The sequence below is a fragment of the Pseudopipra pipra genome, chromosome 1 (genome assembly GCF_036250125.1).
Source record: "Pseudopipra pipra isolate bDixPip1 chromosome 1, bDixPip1.hap1, whole genome shotgun sequence".
Classification (NCBI taxonomy): Eukaryota; Metazoa; Chordata; class Aves; order Passeriformes; family Pipridae; genus Pseudopipra; species Pseudopipra pipra.
In genome coordinates, this window is record NC_087549.1 from 115,676,437 (window position 1) to 115,698,756 (window position 22,320).

A 22,320-nucleotide genomic window follows, 5' to 3' on the forward strand; every position below is an offset into this window, starting at 1 on the left:
TGGCTGTTATTGTCACAGGAGCGCAACAGTGGTGAGAACTAAAGCAGGCTCTGAAAGAGTTGAGATGTGGAGCAGGAGGAGCAGCTGCCTTTCAGTCTTGATGGTCTGGATGATACCTGTGGCAGAGAAAGCTCACCAGCACAGATGTTATGAGGTGCCCCATGCAAAGATTACCTCTAAGCATACAGTCCAGTCTATATTTAGAGAGAGGACACTGGGATAGAGAGTCCTTTGGCCTCACCTAGTTAGACTGTGCTTCTGTACTCAGGCAGAAAGGTATAGCAGATCTCAGAACCTCGGAGCTGTCATTCCCAGAAGACAGCTAAATCTTGCTCTTATTTACGCATTTTGGCAGTATAAGCACAATTTCCATTGAATTAAACACAGATCAGCACTTGTCCGTGAGAAGATATTTTAAAACCTCTTAATGCAATTAGAATTGTATTAAGGTTGTAAAATCCATTGCCAGGACACAGGAGCTAAAGAAAGTACCAGTAGCAGGAGCAGGTGATAGTGATGACATGCAACATCTTTTCTTCCTGCTGTCATTCCTTGTGTCCCTAAGTACTGGCATCTCAATTATTTAGTGTCACGTGACAAATACGGGTGTGTTATGTTATAACTATTGTAAGAAACTGTGAAGGTAAGGTTTGGAGTCTTCATTATAACAAAAATGATTAGGCATGCTTTCTGTATTTTTGCCTGCAGTATTTTTTGTCTTGAACAGTGTCTGTCATTTTTCCTTTTGGTGATAATGTCATTGTATGATTAGGCATTGAAACCCACTGATTATAGGAAATAATGTGGAAAACTCCTAGATACATGCTAGTCTCCATTTCACTATAAATAATGAGTAATCAGGAAGCTGAAGTATATTTGTCTTGTTGGATTTTTTTTTTGCCTCTTTTAGAGTCCATTTCATTTATTTCTGATTAATGTTTCTGAGTTGGGAGCCGTGAATAAGTCAAGAAGAAAGATCATAACTGGAGGGATGCCATACTGTCTGAAGGTAATTTGTCTACTCTTGTTTATGGGTTATGACTAGTAATGGCATTCTTAGTTATCTTTTACACTTGAACAGACAACTTAATTAATTCACATACAAAATTTTGAATCCAAGTAAGTGGTGAGTATCTCATAAAACCCCCTTGCTTTTAGTGTTTTCTGAGGCACTCTCTCATTTCAGAGCATGATATAGCCATGATCTGAGGCAGTGTCCTATTTAGAAAAGCATAAACCTGGACACAGTTATTCTGCTCTCAGGGATCTTACTTAAACTTTAGGCTATACAGATCAATGGGGTTAAGACTCTGTATCTTCTTTGATTCACCAGAGAAATGATATTGCCTGTCTACAGACATACAAAGGCTTTTTGATTGTATTCTCACCCTTTAAAGCCCCACTGTTTCTCAGGTTCTTTCTCTCCTAATGCATAGTCCTTAACATACAGACTCTGACTTCATTTACATAGTCCACCCAAAGACCTTTGTGCTCTCCTTTCTAACCCATCACTCTTTATCCAGCTGTCATTAAATTAAATTTACATACACTCCATCATTCATAGCTCCTTAACTTGCAGCACGTGTGTTCAGCGGCAGATGGAAGCAGGAAGAAAAATTGCCTCTGCTGCCAGGTTTCATTTCCCAAGGTAGAGAGAGGTTATAGATCAGGAATGAATGAGGACACTTAATAGGAAAATGCACACAAACTTTGTCGTACTGTGGAGGATGCTTGAACAGCTGTAAATAAGCTGTACTTTTGGAGTACTGGTCCATGATCAGTTCCAGGGACAGCTTCCTTTGTTGCTCTGTGTTGGCCAGTTCCAATGGTGAGTTTGTGCAGGAGTAGGTATACCCATTAGCCAGAGTACAGACAACACTGAAGTGGACATGAAGGCCATCTCCACCTTTCTGCAGTGGACAGCCTTGACCCCAAAATTTAAACCAAGTTTTCTTAAAAACTGAAAACATAAATATTCCATATACCACAAAACTCCTGGTTTCTGCTTCAGTTCTGGATGCATCTTGCTCCACAACTACTGCCTTTTGTCATTCCTTTGGAATGGCAGTAGCTCAAAACTTCCCTTATCCAGTCCCCTCTGGATTCCTGATGGTGAATGGTGACATAGTTTCTTTGTGGTTGTGCTGGTTTAAAGGTAAACCAGCAGGGGAAATGAACTCAACTCAAAAGAGAGATTATAAGTCAGAATAACAATTTAATAAAATAATACAATAAGTACGATTATACAGACAAACAATTGTTTTTAACCCACAAAACCCAAATGCATAACCCAGCACCCTGGGGCATGAACAGAGTGGTGTTCTTTGGGCCCCCTGAGTCCAAAGTAAAAGGAGAGGGAAAAACCTGTTGGTGAGAGTGCTGTTGCAGTCTGGTCAAGGGTGATGATTGCAGTCCGGTCAAGAGTGGTGGTTGCAGTCTGGTTGAAAAGTGGTGGTTGCAGTCCAGTCGAGAGTGGTGGTCTGCAGTTTGGTTGAGAGCGGTGATCTGCAGTCTTCCTCTGGATCCCACGAGTGGTTCCAAAAGTTCCAAGACCCCAAGATTATATATTCTCCAGTTCAGGCAGGAATGCCCAGTACTTCCCTCAGGGCGGGTAGTTCCACAAAGAGTGTGAGGACAGGGAGGCACCCTCCTATCTCACAGGCCTCTTAACACCCAGTTTATAGCCTGAGGAGTCAGGCTGCTCTGGGCAGATGGTGTAAATGGTCTATTGATAACAGTTTCTGGGAAATGGCATGGAATGCTATAGAATACACAGTTTTGGATTACACCCATACAGTGATGAACTGGTCCCAGCTGTTCTAACTAGGACAGTGGTGGAGAGGCCCCCCTGACATAGCACTGAGTTCACTGGCTCATGTGATGACAACTCGACTACCACACAGGTATCTGGTGGCTGGGCTGCTTAAAGAGTCCTGCTTCCTGACATTCACTTCCAATCCTGTACAGCTCCACTGTTGTGTTGGCATAACTGATCACGCAGCTGGCTGAAAAACAGTTTTAGGGCTGGATCCTTTCCCTCCCCTAGTTCTCTGACAGACCTTGTTATCAGTGCTGTCAGTGGCACAGGGATGCAACAAGGGTGGCCTCTGTGGGGAAGCTCTGTTTAGCCAACAATGTTGCTGGGATACAGGTTAACCTGGCCTTTAATAAGCAGGAATAGTGCAAAGGAGAGCATTGTCAGTACACAGAACACTGTGAGAGCTGAAAAGTCTTTTGGCAGAAGGAGAGTGACATTGGCAGTTTGAGCTGTGCATGCAGAGTATTCATACATATGTTAAGAAACAGAGAATTTGGAAGTGTAGAACATGGAAGACCTACACTGCCAATGGATTTTGTGGTTCCCTTCAAAGCCAGGTATGGGATCCTGTCAGCCCATATGTACTGTTTTCCCAGAATAGTTGACTGCTTCAGTACCTGGCTAGAGTAAGAGCCACACATATGTGAATGCTTGTAGAAACTGTGTTTATGAATGTCCAGATCACAACAGGATTTAATGAATGAAGATATGTCACACTAAAATATAGGCATATAGTGACATAAGATTGTGGGACCAAGAGGAGTGTTACCTCTCATTCAGCCAAGAAGTTGCTAGCAACCCAGTCAAGTACAGAAAATAGTGACTGGACCCTTAAAGTACCATTTCCTTTTTCTTCCTTACTTTTAATCCTCCTCTTGTTATCTGTTAAGACAGAATCAAATAAATTTGATCACCACCCAGAAAGAAGGTGAAATATTGATGGAGGTGGAAAATATCAAAAGGGAGGTTGGCTGAAAAAAACTGTTAAGGTTAGCATGCTTCAACAGGAAGATGGTTTGATATGAGTCAGGAGTGCAAATAGTCAACCTTTCAGATATGGTCTGAATAGTGGAGGCATGGACAGGCTTTTCTTTAATTTCTTCACCTGTATTTTTTTATAAACATTTGAAACTGGGTTGTTTCTTTTGTAGGTTGGAAATCAGTGCTTTATGCATTTCACTTTACCCTCCTTTGACCTGATAGTGATTTTAAGGTAACTGGTTAACACAAGATATTTCTCATCCACAGGTGAGGTTAATCTTTAAGTCAAAGCCCTGACATGTGTGAAGAAACACTCAGCTCCCTTACATCTCACTCAGGGGTCAGGTACCTACCAGCAGCTAGAGTAGGTCAGCACAGAACCACGTGAGCCTGTTGAAGGGCTGACACTGGAAAAGCTGGGTGGGGAGAAGTGTCATCTAGAGAGGGTGTATAACTAGGAAGGCTCCCCAGCTAGCCACAGGTCAGCAAAGAGCACATCCAAATCCCTTCTGTGAGAAATGTGAAACTCTGTGTTATATCACCATCTCCCAGGCACCCATCCTGCTGTTCTAACAGGTGTACCAGTGCAGAGCAATGCCAGGAGAATTCTATTGATAATGGGAGTGAAAGTGGAGGTAATGCTGTACAGCAGAGCAGAGCTAGCAGCTGGGATGAGTCAGAGCAGTCAGTTTTAGCCTCCTAGGACAAATAAGAGTGCTTAGTTCTTCCTTCCCTAATGCCTTCCTTTGCTGACTTAATGTCTTCAGCATCTGATAAAGTATGAAGAGAATTAGATTATTTCTCACTCTTGCACATTGGGGCATTTTAAGAGGAAGCCATTATCACAGGTACATATTTGCAATTTGCAGTTTTGCTGTCCCCAGTGTCTTGAAGTTGGGGGCAGAGGCATTCATCACCTACCTGTAACATCCCCAGTGAATGAGCAAGAAGATAGAGGATTTGCTGAGAGGACACTGAGAAAAAACAAGGAGTATTTCCAAGTGTTAGAAGAGAGCTTTACCAGGTGCTAAACTCAGTGGCCCAGGAAGTTGATTTTGGGGAAGTCAGCAGTGTTTGCTGAAAGAGTCCTTCCGTAGCTGAAGTTCCAGAAAGTTGCTTCAGGATTTGATCTAATAATAGATCCCAGATGATGGTTATGGTAGAAACCTAATTTCCAGCTGCCCTGCCTTGTCTATAAATTAGGACATTAGCCTGCTACTCACAATTTCCTCTTGCCATTTGTAAGTACCACGGAACAACAGGGTCTAATGTAATATGATATGAAAAGTTTTGAAGTAGATTTTAATGGAAAATGGAAAATGAAATGATGGTCCTGTGTGTAAGGGCTGTAATAAGAAGAAATGTATTCTTCTTGCCTAATGAATTTACTGGGAAATATATTGCCAATTATGCTCAACTCTTTCTGCATAAAGTCACCAACTAACAGACGTGGTTATTTAAAGAGCTGCCAGTGCAGGGCAGATGGGAAGAAAGGAGTGGAAATGCAAAGGCACTTCTGAGGCTGGCAGATGCATTAAAAAGTGGAAATAAGGAGAAATGGCTGTTACTGACAAGGACAGACTGACTGCTAGAGAAACCATATTTCAAATATCATCTTTACATAGGTGATTCTCCACAGGTTTCTGGCGGGTGCTTCATGCCCTTGGTTAGCATTTCACTGACATGGGAAAGGTAGAAAGATATTTGAGACTCTAGTATTCTGTTGTCAGGATCCTTCACATCAAAACCTTGGGAAAAAAATGAGGTTGAATTTCGCTTTGTTTCTTTTCAAACTGTTTCTGAATCTTGCACATGTCTGTCTCTGCAAGATGAGATAAACCAGACTTTAATCTGCAGAAATAATTTCTGTAGTCCCTCAACTGACCCTGAGATTAGCTCAGTTGGTTGGAGCATGGTGCTAATAACACCAATTGGGTGGGTTGTGGGTTTGTTCCCTGTATGGGCCGTTCACTTAACAGTTGGACTTGATGGTCCTTATGGGTCCTTTCCAACATAGAATATTCTGTGATTCTATGAAAACAGCACTGCATGAGGTTTTCCTGGAAATTAATCTGCATAATATCTTGAAAAATAGAATTATCTCCAGTAACTCTCACCCTGCAACAAATGAACTGAGCTTATATGAAGTATATTAACAGGGGGCAAAAGGGAGTGCGCATTCCACTCTTTATTGTCCCTCTATTGCACTAACTCTCCATTAGAACTGTGTCATTAATCTCATGAGAATTTTGCTGATAAAGCATCGGTTTCTTAACCGAGTCAATGCATATTTGGTCCTGAATCCTTATCCCATGTTAATTCTCTATGCATTACATTACTGGTTGGTTTTTTTTTTTTTTTTTTTTTTTGTTTTGGTGGGGTTTTTTTTGTTTGTTTTTTTTTTTGTTTGTTTTTTTTTTTTGGTGTAAACACTAAGTTAGATGGATTAGACAGGCTTTGGCCTAACTAAATTCTTGGCCAGAGCATTAAGCACAACATGAAAAATCAGCCATGAAAATCAATCACAAGGATTGGATCACAGAAGTGGATATGGTTGATCTAGTTTTACTTGCTGAGTGGCATTTCCAGGATAAAAGGAGAACATTATTGTTTAAAGATACCATAATGAAGTTTCTGCAGCTTGAAAATGAAGCAACCCTTCATGCGTTAAGTAGGCAGTGCGGCATTCAGTAACATAAAGAAGTCTTCAGTAAAATAAAAAAGGTCTTTTACCTTTAGGCTTACAGCTAGAATCAGCATCGTTGGATTACTCTGTGGATGCAACTTTCATATACAAGCAGCAAAGGGCTTTGACTCAACTTTCTGTAAGTTTCGTGGGCTTTATATTAATAGAGAAAACTGTGATCCTTTAATGACTTTGTTACTTCTCTGGAAATGGTCTGAGCTTTTTCTAAAATTCTTCTCCTTCTCTACTTGTTTTTTTAAACTTATTCACCTTGATCTGTCTCAGTCCTTGGGACCCACAAGTGTTTGACAACTGTCTGCCATTGTAGGAGGTAGGCCTTTACCTGAATGAGTTTGGAATTATTTTGTGTAATACTTGGGAAATAAAAGTTTGTTTTAATACAATGTGCTGACATGCAGAAAAAATAGTTCACTTGCTTCAGTTATGTAGGAGGTCTCAGGTTGAATAACTCACCTCAAAAACTGCACTCAGGTTGCTTTTCAAAGTCTCCTTTTTCAAACATTTCATGACTGTGAGGCATTTATTTATTTCTGCTTGATTCATTCCAGCTCTGAGTGGCAGGCCTTGTCTGGATGAAAAACACAAGCATTTGACCATGGCTGGGAGTCTTTTTTCTAACTCATGAATAGCTTGGCAGCATTACCAATTTAGCTATCACCTGCTACTATGCCTGCCTGTGAAGGACTGTTTTCCAGGGGGAATTGTCTGATAAAGCACACATATGTGTGTCTGATACACACAAACATGTGTAAGTGCATTCAAGATCCCAGAAACACCACCTCCCACAGCAGAGCACTGTGCAGAAAATCCAGGTCAGGCACTGGAAACTATAATATAGTCATGTCAGTGCATTGCAGTACTTGGGCTGATAAACCACATCCCTGAGCAGGTCTCTGTAGTGTAGGAGCAGCACAGCTTTGATCTTCCACTTCCTTTTCTAATCCTGGAGGTGGATCTCTTGTGGATTTTGTTTGGACAGGTGAAACTGCCCCATGCACCACAGCACTGGGCTGCTTCTCCAGAGGTGTGGGCTAAATTGGGAACTACATGCAGACACTGGTTTCATATCTCTTAGATGCTTCTTCTCCTAAGGCCTCCTGTTAAGAAGGAAGGATATGAGCAGATTGACTTCCGGAAATGCTGGCAAGAAGTTGTTCTCATTAACTTCGATGGGAATAGTCCTGCAAAGGAGCTGTTTTTGACTAGTGCCTTCTAGATGCTAGCAGTGCCCATATATTCCTTACTGCAGAGACATGCCAGGTTTGATTAATTCTGCTAGGATAGTACAGACCAGGATGCAGTAGAAGTAGCATGTGTGTATATGTCAAATTGCTAATGACAGCTCTGCCTACACTTCATGTTGAAACAGTTCCAAGATGTGTCAGAAAGAAGAGGTATATAATAATTGACAGTGAAGAAAGCAATGTGAAATTTAAGCAGCCATCATCAGAGCTTGCACCTAAAAAGCAGAATAAGATTACTGTGAGACTAGTTAATGAGTTGAGAGTCATGAATTTGAACTAATATCTGACTTGATTGAATCCTTGCAGCACTCTCTCAATCTGCAGATGAAAAAAGGGAAATAGTTTACCTTTCACTATGGCAGTGCAAACAGATGAGATATTGATTAGAGACCCCTTAGTTAAAAAAAAAAAGGTGAGAAGATGGACCCAAATACAACAAATGTATACATCTCAGAGTCATCTCAATAAGGTAGAGTTATTGCAAGGTTTCCAAATGATTCACAGTGCCTGAAGTACCATGTTTTCATGTTCTAGTTCTCTATATCTTGGCGATTTGAGTTTTCTTATCTGATTTCAACTCAGAAATTATTTATGGTAATTATTTGATCAATTGTTTTAGCTAAGGAGATATTAATCCAGAAGTTTCTGGGTAGTCTATTTCTATGAACTGATCTTTCTTTAAAGCTTTACAACAGCAGTAAGAAAATATTCTTCAGTATTCTCCCATATCTGGCCATTTCAGAACGGGGAAATATCACCTCCATCAGCCCAATCCCTGCTCTGCCTTGAAGGACTGAAAAATCCCCAAGTCACAGGAAACTGAACCTAAGGAGAAATGCCAGGCGATAGAAGATGAAAAGCGATTGAAGTGTCTTACATATGCACATTACGGTCTCTGTGGGGACGCATTTGCTGTCCTTTGAAGTCCTCCATATGGACTGTTGAAAATGTCACAGCCTGCAATTTAGCTCACTAAGAAATACAAGATGTTTTCTTCCTTCTCTCCTGTAGATCTTTCTATCACCTGCCATCTTCTTCAGCCACTTCTAGAAACTGCAAAATTAGGAATGACAAAACACGCAAAAATGAATCATAGGTAGAAGTGACAGCTCAGAAATATCAAAATGTGCTGTAGGTGGGACTTGATTTAAAATGGAACATGAAAAAAAGAGCAGGAATTCTTTGGAAAAAAAAAAGTAATATTCAGAGAGTGGAAATCTGATGCCTCTGAAAATCCTAGTAAGAAAAGAAATGGCAAAAAAATCAACACAGCCAAGAGAACACCGCAGAGATCTATGTAATTAAACAGCTCGATGTGTTAGAATTTGGTGATCCAATTTGCTCCTAGACATTAGCTTCTGTTGAAGTCAGACCTTTCCAGATGTCTGGTTATTTCTACCTCTTTAAGTCTAGGGTCAATTACTTTGGTTCACGTTTGTTTCCACTGTAAAGGTTTACGTGCCTTTGATGACTTAGCATTCACAAGAAAAGACAGAACAATGTTTTGTTTGTATTGTTGCAATAGCTAAAGCTGAGTCAGCTGTTTTAAATATAACTTTACAGGGTTCTCTTTTCATTCTTTAAGACTCAAATGTTATTTTTTTTCTTAACAATGCCTGCAATCACTTACAGTGAAGTCTGTGAGCCAAAGCAATCTGATAAACGATGACAATTGAATCTACTATTGTGAGCATTGAATCTGCTATAGTATCAAGGCCTTAATGCTTGTCTAATTGCTTCTTTAAATGTAAACATGGAATTACAGGAACTACCTATATATGGTCACAGTGCAGCTGGTATTCAAAGTATCCCTCTGGGGCATGCAGTGCCACAATTGTGTTTATTTCTCCATCTTTAGGAAACACTCTCAGACCTCATTTTGCTGAAATGACAACTTTGAAATCTTCCCCATAATAAAGCAGGGCTTCATTTGTATCTTACAGGTGTTCAGACCTCAGTCTTCTCCATAGCTGTGACCTGCATCTAGACCAAAAACCAACCTCTTTGTTTTCTTCATGAAAGAGATGTTTCATAAGAGAGACAGCTCCCGCCCCAAAGAGCTTGTGGTTTGCACCTAGGCCTGAGATTGTGGAAGGATGCCACTAACAGGTAAGAAGGATGCACAAAGTAGCAGTGACGTGGCTGTGGGTTCTGGAGTACATAGCAGCCTTGAGCCTACACATCTGGGGAGAAACTACAATGGAAACCACAAAATTACTTGGAGATAAATGTGCTTCTACACACCTTTTCATGACCCTAGGACAATGGTAAGCTCTGGCACACTGTATCTTTTACCTTTAATTCTGTTATGTCAGATAATGCCTTCAAAATACCTGTAATATGTAAAATCTCTGGGGCCTTCGGGCCTTTATGGCTTCCTTGTCACCCTTGTGGCATTTGGACAAGTATTGCAGAAAAGTGATGAAGGAGGTTTTTGAGTCTGAAGAAATTGATTGAAATCTTTGATTTCAAAGAGCTTTGTCTCAGGGCAACACAGCTGAAGTCAGTTCTTCAGTTCTGGAGAGGCTGGAGCCAGAGAAGAAGAATTAGGTAAATATTTTGAAGAATTTTTCCATCTATATGACTTTATAAGTCAATTTTCTCCTCTTTTTTGATTTTAGAGGGTAATCACTTATCTAGAGAATAGACAGCCTTGGGCTGATCTGAAGCAAGACTTCTCTAAAAGCATCTGCACTCATGCTGGTTCTGAGAAACATCAGGGCAGGCTTCAAGAAACACTGTAAGGGAATACCAAAGCTTCCAGGGAAAATGCAGATCTTTCCAGCTGAGTTGGAGCTACCTCGTGGAACTTGAGCTGAAACCCAGTGTAATTTTATGCTCCTGGACTGGTCTGAATGTGCATTCCCTTTGACTGCAGACCAGCACGCTAGTGCTGGGAACAGCATTCTTATTCTATAAGGAGGGAAGGGGAGTTGTTTGCAAAGGGGTTTTAAAGCGTGATGGGTTTCTTGCAAGTGTGAAACGATGTAATGACTAAAATACTAGTCACATACCATTCTGTTTTAAAATATGTTTTTCTTCTTGCAAGGGAGGAAGAAGTTGAAAAGTTGAAAACACTATATGCTTTTTATTACGTTTCTTCTTCATATGCACTGTATTGGCTTTTATCCCCTGAAGTATTAAAAAACAATATTTTGAAAACCACTTCAAAGAAATCAAAGAGCACCCCAAATACTCATAAACACACATAGTTATACTGTGTATATATAATGTTACATATGGCGTAACTCCTGAATTTGCAGCCTAATCTTCTCTTGTGCTGGGCACATGAAATCTCTAAAAGCAAATTACTCAGCACTAGCAGAAGAAATGGACTCTTTGCCCGTGCTTTCTGCCAAAACCCCTATGCCTCACACAATATCATCCATATGGCTCAGACAGGATGAGATCCCTCCAAGGGATTAAACACTATCCCAGCAATTCTTCCCCTCCACTTTATCCAAAAAACTGCATGAGCACAACTGTCCCTTTGGCAAACTCAGAGGTGATAACAGGCAAGAAGGGTGAGGGACGGCTCTCACAAGAGGTGACAGATCTCAAATGAAGCCATAGAGATAAACTAGGAGGATGGTCAGAGGCACAGATATTTGGACAGGATGTTAGAATATCTATGTGGGTTGTTAAGAAATGCACATGGCGAGAAATATTTTGTGAACCATTTCTTCAACATGGGCTGCTCATGTTGTACAAGCAGAAGCATTCCCCTTGTGAGTGCCACCACAGGCAACTGCTCAGAAACCTTGGAAGCACTGAACCTGCATGTACAATAAGACTCTATGAAAGTAATGAGAAAAGAAACGAACATAGGTCATGAAAAATACAGAGACTGCCAGTTATATATGATGAAGAAGATAAGTGACCTCCTGGCTATTCTTGGCCATAATCTTCAGTTCTTTGTCTCTGCTCAGGGTTATAAAGCTATAATGTTCTTACTTCTGTTTGTCACAGTCCTCACAGACAGGTGAGAGGGCTCACCAGGGTGGGTTTCCCTGTGGCTTCCATGAGTCTGATAACCAGCTGATACTCTTGTGTGACTGCTGTGTATCTCCTGGTCTGCCCTTGCCCTGGTGCTGGTTCTCATTCTGCCATGAGGCTTGGTCTGGTCACCCAGCTCCTCATCCTAGCCCAGTCTTTGTGGCTTAGCTCTAGGCGTGTGAATGAGGTGCAGTGCTGCCTACCCTACACTGAAAGGGCTGTGCTGACCTTCTTCATGTTGGCAATGTCAGTCTTTGCAGGTCCTACCAAAAGAAACTCTCTGTAGGTCTATATACTATGTAGTTCTCTCTTTAAACCCTACACAGGCCTTAGTCACAGTCCATCTTGGAGAGATTTCAAATTTAAGTAGAACAATTAACAAAACCTAACAGGCATATAGGAGCTATGCTGCTATCTCTTTTCTTCTTCCCTTTGTCTTTCTTCCCTCTGTAATTATTCACAAGACTGTCCAACCCAAAACCTGAAAGAAAAGACATCCCTGAGAGGTTATGTCTGAGATAGGCTGTTTTATTTGATGCTGTAATTTCCCTTTGGCCATGTCACTTACACTTGTTGCAACCTCTGCAAAATAATATATTGAAGCAATGATATGGTGATAGGGACACCTTAGGCTTTGTGTGTAGGAGGCTGTAAAGAGATTAGTGTTAGTGATTGGCTGTATAATGCAAACTAGATGCATACATGTGAGTATGGCTATTCCTCTAAAGGAAATATTTACAATCTTTCCATAACTCATGTTTTCTGCAAACTGTGAAGCGAAAGGTGTCAGCGTTAATTCTGCTTGTATGTCAAGGTTTTTTCTCATGGAAAATGTCCCTCTCCTTCCATATTTCCTACAGCGTTTCACTGTCTGAAGTTGAGAAGGACTTTCACAGTTCCTTTACAGAAACTGCCGTAGCATTTCCTTTCCCAGAAATGCTGCCTTCCACAGGTAGCACAAGTGTTTGTGCTTTCAGAGCTTTATCCAAAAAAGTCAGCTGTGTTGCTGTAGCACTGTTTTTGCAAGCAATGCCTCAAATACCTGCATCTTCAAAGACCAGGGACATAGAAGAAACACTGTGTGGGTGGATAGCCAGTATTGACTTCCTCAGTCCTGCCTGCCTTTCTTAAATGGTCTCTGAAGTGATTTTTTTTTCCAAAAAGTACATGATTGTAGTTAAGAGAGAAAAATGAGCTGTTAATCAGAAACAAACCATTTGCTCTAACAGCTCAGATACACCTGGGGCAGAGATTGCCATGTGTGATACATCCATATTAAACAGCATATGGGCAGGCTTTTCTTTTCATGGTTGCCTTTATCATTAAAAATTAGTATCATTTTTGCACAGATGGCTTCAGCCCAAGCAGAGTCCGGATGACTCAGTTGTCCACTACATCCTCAATTACATTTGGTGCTAAAGAGGAAAGGTACTTTGTTTCAATCTGCAAACAGGATATGCTGAGTACTTTTTGTGCCCTTTCTCTGGACCTGCTCATACAAAATAGACCAGTGATTAATATACTGAAACAACTGTTTTATAAAGGACACTAGCCACTGATTTCAGAGGCTTCCCTCCCTTTCCTGAGTGTTCCAGATTCACAGAGCAAATACCTGTGTCTACATGAAGTTTCTTCGAGGTATTGTTATGATATGAAATTACAGCTGTAACTCCAGGCGGTTGTATGTCCTCACATATATTTGCTCTGGTTGACCCACCAGGCCTTTCAGGCACATAAGTCAATTTAATTTTGTTGACTTCAGGGCCTTATCAGGTCACATACTAACCTGTTTCAGCAGTAGCCTGTGCTTTGTCTTATATTCTGTTTAGGTCTCACTGTGGATTAATACCATCTGAGGATTTACAAAAGCAAATGTTAAAGGCAAACAACACTATTGTTACACAAGCCTCTGACAATGAAGTAAGGATAAAATTAGAGATCGGTGAGAACTGTTATTTCCTTGGGCATTTTATGCATTCATACATACCCCTAACTTCACCTCCAAAAGCTACAGCCAAGTCTCAATCATAATGCAATACTCCCATGTGTAAGGATTCCTTTGGTAGACTTCAAGACAGTATAATCTTGCAGAGAGCAGATGTAAATTCTCCAAAGTGATTAGCAGAGAATTCTTTCAGTGCAAAGGAAGATAATAGTTGAAAAAATTATGGATGACTTGAAAAGGAAGGGAGATAATAGATAAAATTCCTCCAGTTTTATATTAGATGGACTGAAAACTGCAGTGGTTCAGGAGCTGGTTTATGGACAAGCTGCTACTATAAAGCTGGCAACTTCCATGGGAGTGGCATGGCAGAAAACCAAAAATAGGAACAATCTTAGATAGTGAATTTTTATATACTGCTGCACATCTACCTGAAATCTTGGAAATGCATTGCATTTCCAGGAATCCCATTCCCATCATCACTGAATTTGCCATAATGTTCTGGGAACACTTTCCTGAGAAAAAAATTTCAGATATCTGTAGGAGTAAAGCATCAGAGTTCAGTAGCTGAGAGATCTGTGCTAAGAAGCCACAGCACACCACTGCTGGTATGCTAGAAACACTTATATACAAGGAAGAGCTGACTTAGATTGGGAGCAGGATTCCTTCAGCAAAATTTGACCTCATTCAAGTTATGGAAGTTCTGTAGGTCTAATCAGATTAATTTTCTCTGACCTATCATTCTAATGCATGCAAACATGCACACATACACGCCACTCCCCTTGCCCTTAACTTAAATTATCCTTAAGAAATTAAGACTCTTCCTTATTCTGAATATGGAAGACTGTAAGCTCTTTGAAGAAATGAGACATGATATTTAAATAAGGAGTTTAGCTGAAACCCCAGTTTTATTTCAGAAGAATATGTTTATAAACAGTTTTCAGTACTTTTAGAGCCTGGCTTCAACAGAAAGATTGTTTCTGGCCCATGTTAATTCGATGAGAGCCCTATCTCCAACTCACACTAATTGCATCTCTGCTTAGGTGGCTTCAGTGATTTCTGGGAGATATCTTCTAAATAGCATCTGACAGAACAAATGCTATTAAATATGAGTAAGAGCACTGGAATCTGGGTATGTATCAAGGTGAGAATCTTGACTGAAAGCCCTTGAAATTGAATTAGTCTTTCACAGTCCTTTTCTGTGTCACCACTGGTCATTTTCTACTAGCTGCTGTGCTTCCTGTCTCTGTTGTTGTCCATGTTCCTCGTGCTGCCTTACCCTGCAGATTTACCATTCTTTGTCTTTGACTCCTTGTCCCAACTCCTTTTCCTTTCCAAGGAAATGATGAGATGTTGAAGAGACTCAGTTTATCTACTCTCAAGACATTCAGGGAGAGCTGGATCACACTGAAACATCTCAAAAAAATGCATCTCTAACTAAGCCATTTACTACAATTCTGATTTGAGGTGCCCTGATCTCTACTGTGGCTGCCAGAAACTAATTTTACTGAGGCAGGAGCAAATGAGACACCTGTAACCTGACAACATTCAGAGAAATACAATTGATTTCCACAATAAAGCCTGATACTCCAGCATTGAAGGCTTGTGTTCAAAGAAGCTTAAAATCTTTCTCAACTGCACTTAGATTAAAGGAAAACAATCGGTGTGATGGATAGCTTATTTCCTGGAGAGCCAAACTAAGGAGCAGTGCTCATTTGGGACAGTGCATTTCAAAGGGGCTTCATTCACTGAAAGGTTAGAATTCATCCCCTCATTCCATAGGGCAGGGGATATGAATATATTAAGACCAGTTGAATGACTGTGCTGGGTCAAATGGCAAACACTTGTGACACTTCCTCCTACATCTCTCTCGGGCCCCAAATATTTCCACTTCAGGGACTTCCTGATTTTTCATTATACGTGTAATTCTCACTATATTTCTTTTTCATGAACATGTGCAGTTTCACTTTGAACCTATGTCAATTTTTAGCACCCTTAAGTAGTTTAGCAACAAGTTCTCCAGTCTACTGTTTACTATGTGAATAATCAAAATATTTTGTTTGTATTGGACCTGGTTCATGTTATCTTTATTTGATGCTCTCCAGTTCTTGTACTAAAAGACACTGAACATCAATTCCTATCCATCCATGACAGTCTGATTTTGTAAATGTATACCACATCATCCCCACTTATCCCTTTTCCAGACTGCAGTGCTTAGACTTAATATGAATAGGCTTTCATGTCCTTGATCATCTGTACTTCTTGCCTTTCTGTCAGCTTTCTCAAAGTCTGAAGTAACAGACTATGGATTTATACAGTCACAGAATAGTATTACATTTTGTTCTGCATTCATTTTCTAATAATGCCAAACATTTGATTTCCTCTGTTGTCTGCTGTGGGGTATTGAACTTTTGTTTCAATGGAGCCACTTATAAGAGTCTCGGGACATCCAGAGGGGGTGAAAGCCAGTTTAAAGCCCATCATTCTTTGTGTGAAGTCAGAATTATTTTACCCATGTGCCTCACTTTGCATTTAGCTGTACCAAACATCTTCTGTCATATTATTACACATTTTATTCTGTTTCTCAGTCTTGATCTGAGACTTCATACAGCCAGCCTGCAGGCTGACTTATAAAGGTGGTGTTGCCAACAAGTTTTCTTGTTCCACTATTCAGCCATTTCAGAGTTTTCTTATGAGTATGTTGAACAGTAGAGGTGTCAGCACAGACCCCTGAAAAATTCCTCTTAATTCTTCCCTCCATTGAAAGAACTGATCATTTGTTCTCTTTTCTGTCTTATAACCATGCATGAAATTCCCTCTAAGAGCTGCATTTGGTGAGGGTCTTTCTCAAAGCCTTCTGGAATTAAAAATAGACTGTATTATCAGATAACCCTGCCCCATATGTAAGCTTGTTGACATCACAAAAAAAAAAAAAGCAGGATTATGACCTTTTATATAAAGCTTCTATGACTCTATCAGTGTGGATTATTTATGGTGCAATGCTTACGGAATTGCCTGCTAACCCTTCATAGCTTCTGTTCGTTTGTCCAATATGGACATCAGTCTGATGTTCCTGTAATTCTCCACTGGGACCTCTGCATCACATATGTTATCCTCCAGTTTTAAGTACCCAGACTGTTTTAAATGAAAGGTTACACAAGTCTCCAGCAATTCAGCTATTTCATCCTTGAATTGCTTTAAAACTCTTGAGTGATTACCATCTGGTCTTGGCAATGTATTACTGCTCTTTATATCATTTTTCCCAAACTCCTTCTGGAGTCACTTCAGTATGTGTAATGACCTGAACTAACCCGTGAGTCTCTCTTTACTCCTGGGTAGGCCAGGGTGTAGAGCATTTGAGTGACTAATGCATTTCTGAAAGCAGAGATCTTGCTGCTGGTGTTTGGTTATGTTGCATCGGTTAGCCAGTAATTGCATGTGTAAAGGTACTCTGTGAAGGAATGTAATAGTGTAGTAGTGAGAAGGTAATTTTTCATCATTAATTGTCAGGGTGGCTGTGCTTGGAACACTGGCTGTGTTGTTCAGGGACAAAGTGCCATGAAGCCAGGAGTACCCGCACTGAGGTAGCCCACCCAGTTACCCCCACTAGCATCTGGTGTCTGGCTACAAAACCAGTTGTTCTGTGGAAGTAGAGACATTAGTAAGCATCACAGGAGCAGGGTTAAGGAGCAGGAGTTGCATTCTGTGTGTTGGTGGGACCCAAGGAGTGAGCCCAGGAAAAGTATTTCCTTCTTACAGCCTAACTACAGCCTCCAGAGAGCTTGTAGCTGAAAGTAGGACACACAGGATAAGGGCTGCTTGGAACAGCAAGGCATCACATACAGCTCTTCACGAGAGCAGTTACAAGTGGCTTTCCTTATGCTTAGAAGTACTTGGAAATACCAAGAATTTCTTAAGGCAGGGACAACTTTATTTTGGTTACGCTCATCTCAGTTTAGGCTGAGTCCTTGCGTTGCAGCAGTGGGCGTTGCATTTGGCTGGGTCCGGGGGTTGAATTTGTGTGTTGGCACCAGTTTCATTCTGTGTCTGCACCAGGTGCTTCCATGGTTTCTTCTGCCTCCAGCTCAGGGGAATGAGGAAAGGCTGCAGAGAATGGATATTGTGGAGCAGTGAGGGCTGCCTGTGCTTCCCTGGAGGTCGAAGTGGCCTGAGGGAATGCGTGTCTGCTTGCCAGCTGATTTTCCCTGGCTCAGCGGAGCCAACCTACATGACTTCCAGGCTCCATTTTCCTTCTCTTTGCTTTTTAATAAAGAAGAACAGTTGAGTCAGTTCATACTGTTCCTTCAAGCTTCAATTTTTTCACTGTCTCCATAGTGAAAAGGTTATAAACTTTCTCCTGTGAGCTTTCAGCTCCATGTTGCTTCTGGCTCTGTACATTGCATACATAGAAGGCACTAAAAGCATTCAAAACAAATCCCTGGATATATAATTCTATAATTTGTCGTGTTAAGCCCTGAGAGAGCATCTTCTCTATCTGAACGAGAGCAGAGTGCTGTGAGCTAAGAATTTTGGGTCAAGAAATAATAGTGGCTACTGACAGATGATTTGCTTGAGTGAGTTTTCATTATCAAGCTAAAACATAACAGTTAAGATAAGGCTTAATAACAGGTGTTTTTTTCCTTTAATAACACATTACACTGAACTGATCTCTTGATGGTCCACTAGTCTCATCAACTCACAGCTGGTTTCATGTCTTAATGAGAGCTGCTGAACAAGTGGGCTGTGTTCTGGATTGTACTGAAGTGTGTTTGCACCCTGGCAACTCCATATAATTTAAAAAAAAAATCTGTTTGAGGTGTAGCATTATCTTAAGAAAACCAACTCTCTCCTGCTGTACATAGTTAATAGTAGAAGGAGCGGTGAAAAATAGCATGAAATTGCAGGAAGATTTATGTTAGACTTACAGGCTAAAGGAGGGGAAGAGAGGGAGAGAGAGAATAAGATTTTAGAGAAGTGGAAAAATCACGACAAGAAATGACAGTAAGTTTGTTTAAGGGTCAGATCTATTTCCCTGCCTTCAGCCACCTGAGGGGTAGATGCATAATCTACGATGGTCTGCCATTCTGGTTCATGGGAAAAATGTGTTTTCTACTCCCAAGATAGAATGGAATGCCCCGTTAGAGATGTTTATGTTCTGTGTGAACTGTGGAGGAAAGCTAGGCCAATGGCTTGGATGGCTAGATTTAGCAAAGATGAACTCCAGACCTCATCTAGTCTTGAGTAAGGCTTTTAAGGTTTGGTTTTCATAGAAGCGGCCATGCAATTCAATATGTGGCAGTATGTGTCTGACATGCCACCAACTTCAAGATGCATTTTTCTTCTTGCAATTAATGCAAGTCATTAAGTTATTGTCTGTGAAGATTTTGCAAAACTCTGCTATTGACTTTGGATCTTTCCCTAATTCCAGCTCTGATGTCTTGGAATAGCTGGGAGGAGATTTGCTAAAAAGTCAGCAGTTGTGCCTGCAGACACTGAATTCCACCTGGTGAGCTGGATGCTTTTGTGACTCAAAAACTGTCTCTCTTACTTTAATTTCAGAGTCAAACTTTTCCCATTACAGAAAACATAATGATATCCGAATTGTAGGTGTGTTGCAAATATTAATGAATTAATGCTTAAAAATGCTATAGAAAATGTAGAAATGCCTTAGAAAAGTGTTGTCATTTTCTATATTGTTTTAATTTTTAAAGATCTTTTCACCACATTAATTAAATCAACTAATTAAACTAATCCTGTAGTGTAATTTGCAATCCCCTAATAGATCTCCTTTGATTTGGATCTCATAGATTTTTTAATTTTTGCTCTTTTCTTTGTCTTGCTCTCTTGACAAACTATAACACAGCACCCGTTTAGCACACACTGGCTTTTCTTAGGAGTCTCTGTGCTGGGAGTGGACACAATAATCTACAATAAGTATTTCCAAGCTCTTGCTATTCCCAGCTGTTACTCAGAGACAGATCAGCATTTAAGTCCTTTTTGCTCTCTCACTACACTGAACTTGGTACTCCACAGGGTCTAAGTTTAGCCCTCATTTTTCAAACATCTTAATACCCTGATATCCAAGGAACATGTAGGTAGTCTGTAGGTAGTGAACCTGCAGTTAAAAGAGATGGAAATGCAGGTGTCTCACCTTCTCTTTTTCTTGCCCTTTTCCCACCTCATGCAATTAAAAATTCTGAGGTATCTTCCCATTGCCTCTCCCACTATAGCTGAAACATATCTTAAGCTTGTACATAAAAGGCTGAATGGGGCCAAAATTAGAGGGGTTTGAAGAAAATGGTGCAGGGAAACTGCAAAATAGGAAAAAAAATTATTTCTAGATGCAGTGAAAAGGGTGAGGGAGATTGTTTTTTTCCTTACAGCCATATTTTTGCCCCTTTTACTCATAAGTGGTTTAATTCCTCACAACAACAGTTTTTGGACAATCTTTCATTAAGATAGTGATTTCCCAGCAGTTATTTCAATATGAAAAACTGAGATTGTCATATGGAGGTATACAAAACTTTGTGGTTGAATTCACACACAAATACTGGTTTTTGGCTCAGAAGTCATTGGTTTTCGGCTCAGAAGTCATTGGTTTTCACACTTCATTTGTTCCCATTCTGCCTTTCCAAACAGCTGATTTTGAAATGATTTGATGAGTACCCAGATCAAATAGAGAGTGCTTAGGTCCTACCATAAGCTGGCATCACTTCTCCTCAAGGCTTACTGTGAATGCTGTGTTGCAAATCTCAAGTGCTGCATTGTAAAACCATTTAAAACATATGAGACCATGGATTAAATAATAGGTTTTGCTACAAACTGTATGATGGCCAGTTTCTGTTGAAAGGGAGCTGACTTGCCTGTACTTTTAAATGATACTTAAAACTTGTTAAAATCTATGTTTCAAGTTACAGTTTAGTTAGGTAAAGGTCAGTTTCGAAGATGATCTGTAAACATTTAATTAAAATCTGGTTTTACTTTAGGGCTCTTCATCATATTTCAAATCTGTCCATTAAATTCAGTTTTAGCATAGGTCCATGGTTTGGATTACTGTCAAGCATGCTGCTAACTCTTTAGAATTGCCTTGTTTCAACCCAGAGCCCATCTTTACTACAGAACATTGGTCTGAATTTCTAAAGTTACTTAGATGGAAAATGGTTTTGAAAAAAGGGGCTTATTTAATAGCTGAAAAGGCTCACTCAGCAGCTCAGGGATCAGTTTTAAGTACTCAGGTTAGAGAGATATATATGCCTACAGTCACATAGGATTGCATAGATTAAATTACACACACTGTTACGTAAAAATTCCTTTTTGTCTTTTGCATTTGCTCATCTCTTTTACTAAGTCAAGCCATAAAGACGTATAGTTGTTTGTATATTTTAGCAAAAAAGGCCTGCACTTCTTGAAAAACAGAAAAGCAACTATGAGCCTTCAGTGTTACAGTCGATTAGATTCCCTGATGTTTGCCCTGATCATTTTTGTCACAAAAAGCGGCGTTGAAAGAGTACATGTACTAGTTTCTCATAAGCATGCTGTGGTTTAATCATGGCTAAATTGCAAAATTCATTAGGCAGCTTAGAAAGAATTTATTTTCTTCCAATATATTTTACAGTTCTATCTCTACATTCAATCTCCCTATTGCAACGTAAGTCTTCCTCAATGGTGTTAAAATTTGGTGATTTTTTCCAGGCCTAGAGCTTGAGGTGTATAAGGGAGCGGCACGTGAAACCTGCCAGGGCAGTTATCCTGTGGTTTCTGCATGCTTCCCGTTCCCAGGAGGCCAGTGGGAGCCCCGAGCTCAGTGATGGCAATGGGGACCTTCACATTGCCCTGGCAACTGCTCTGGCAAGTATGTGAAACTTAGGATGTTAGTGAGGCTACCTTATTCCCTTTTCTACATCCCTTGCAAAACAAAGTGTTTCTTTTCATGAGATCAAGTCTAAAGATCAGTATTTGATTGTGTCATTTGTGTATATGAAGTGGTCCACAAAAATGGACTACACACCACAGAAAATCCTATAGGAAATAAAAAGCAGAACATAGATTTCTCTGTGGTAATGAAGAAAATTGAACTGTTTTTTCTGCAAAGTAATGTTCTTTCTATGTAATAAACAAAATACTTTCTCTTTGCTTTCTGCGTTTCTATGTGGTAATGAATTATAAAGAGACCTTTGTTCCCCTCTGCATATTCCTAAGAACATATTCCTTTTGTTTCTTAGGAAGAAGACTAAGTACACCATCACCAGATACTTTCATATGGATTAGTGATTAATGCTCCTTACTGTAACAGGAATGGCTAGGTGTCTGCTAATGCACTTCCAAGTGTTCCCAAAGAGTGGCTGTGGATGCAGTCTCTAGATTTGCATTCAGAAGGTAATGACCTGATAGTAAAAGCAAATTAAATTGGACTGATCCAAATATATTGTCACTGAGTCTTAAATCCAAGTCACCTACTGGGTTTTTATTTTGCTTCTACTGTTTGCTAGGTAATGAAGGATTGACTTCTAACATTCATTATAACATGGCATTATTGTTATGAGTGAGAAAACACTGTCATGGTAAAATCTTCTATTCAGCTGCATAAAACTTTCTAGCAAAATTACCCTTTGGGCTGAAGCTACTTATTCTT

At 40.2% G+C, this 22,320-nt stretch overlaps 1 long non-coding RNA gene across 1 annotated transcript; it reads left to right on the forward strand.

Annotated features, from left to right (window-relative positions):
• The first annotated feature begins 910 nt into the window (after positions 1 to 910).
• On the forward strand, positions 911 to 22,109 carry LOC135420099 (uncharacterized). The gene is made up of 5 exons (XR_010433368.1): positions 911 to 1,009; positions 9,694 to 9,859; positions 19,117 to 19,194; positions 21,381 to 21,540; positions 21,911 to 22,109. It is a non-coding gene; the product is annotated as an uncharacterized LOC135420099 (long non-coding RNA).
• Positions 22,110 to 22,320: the final 211 nt, after the last annotated feature.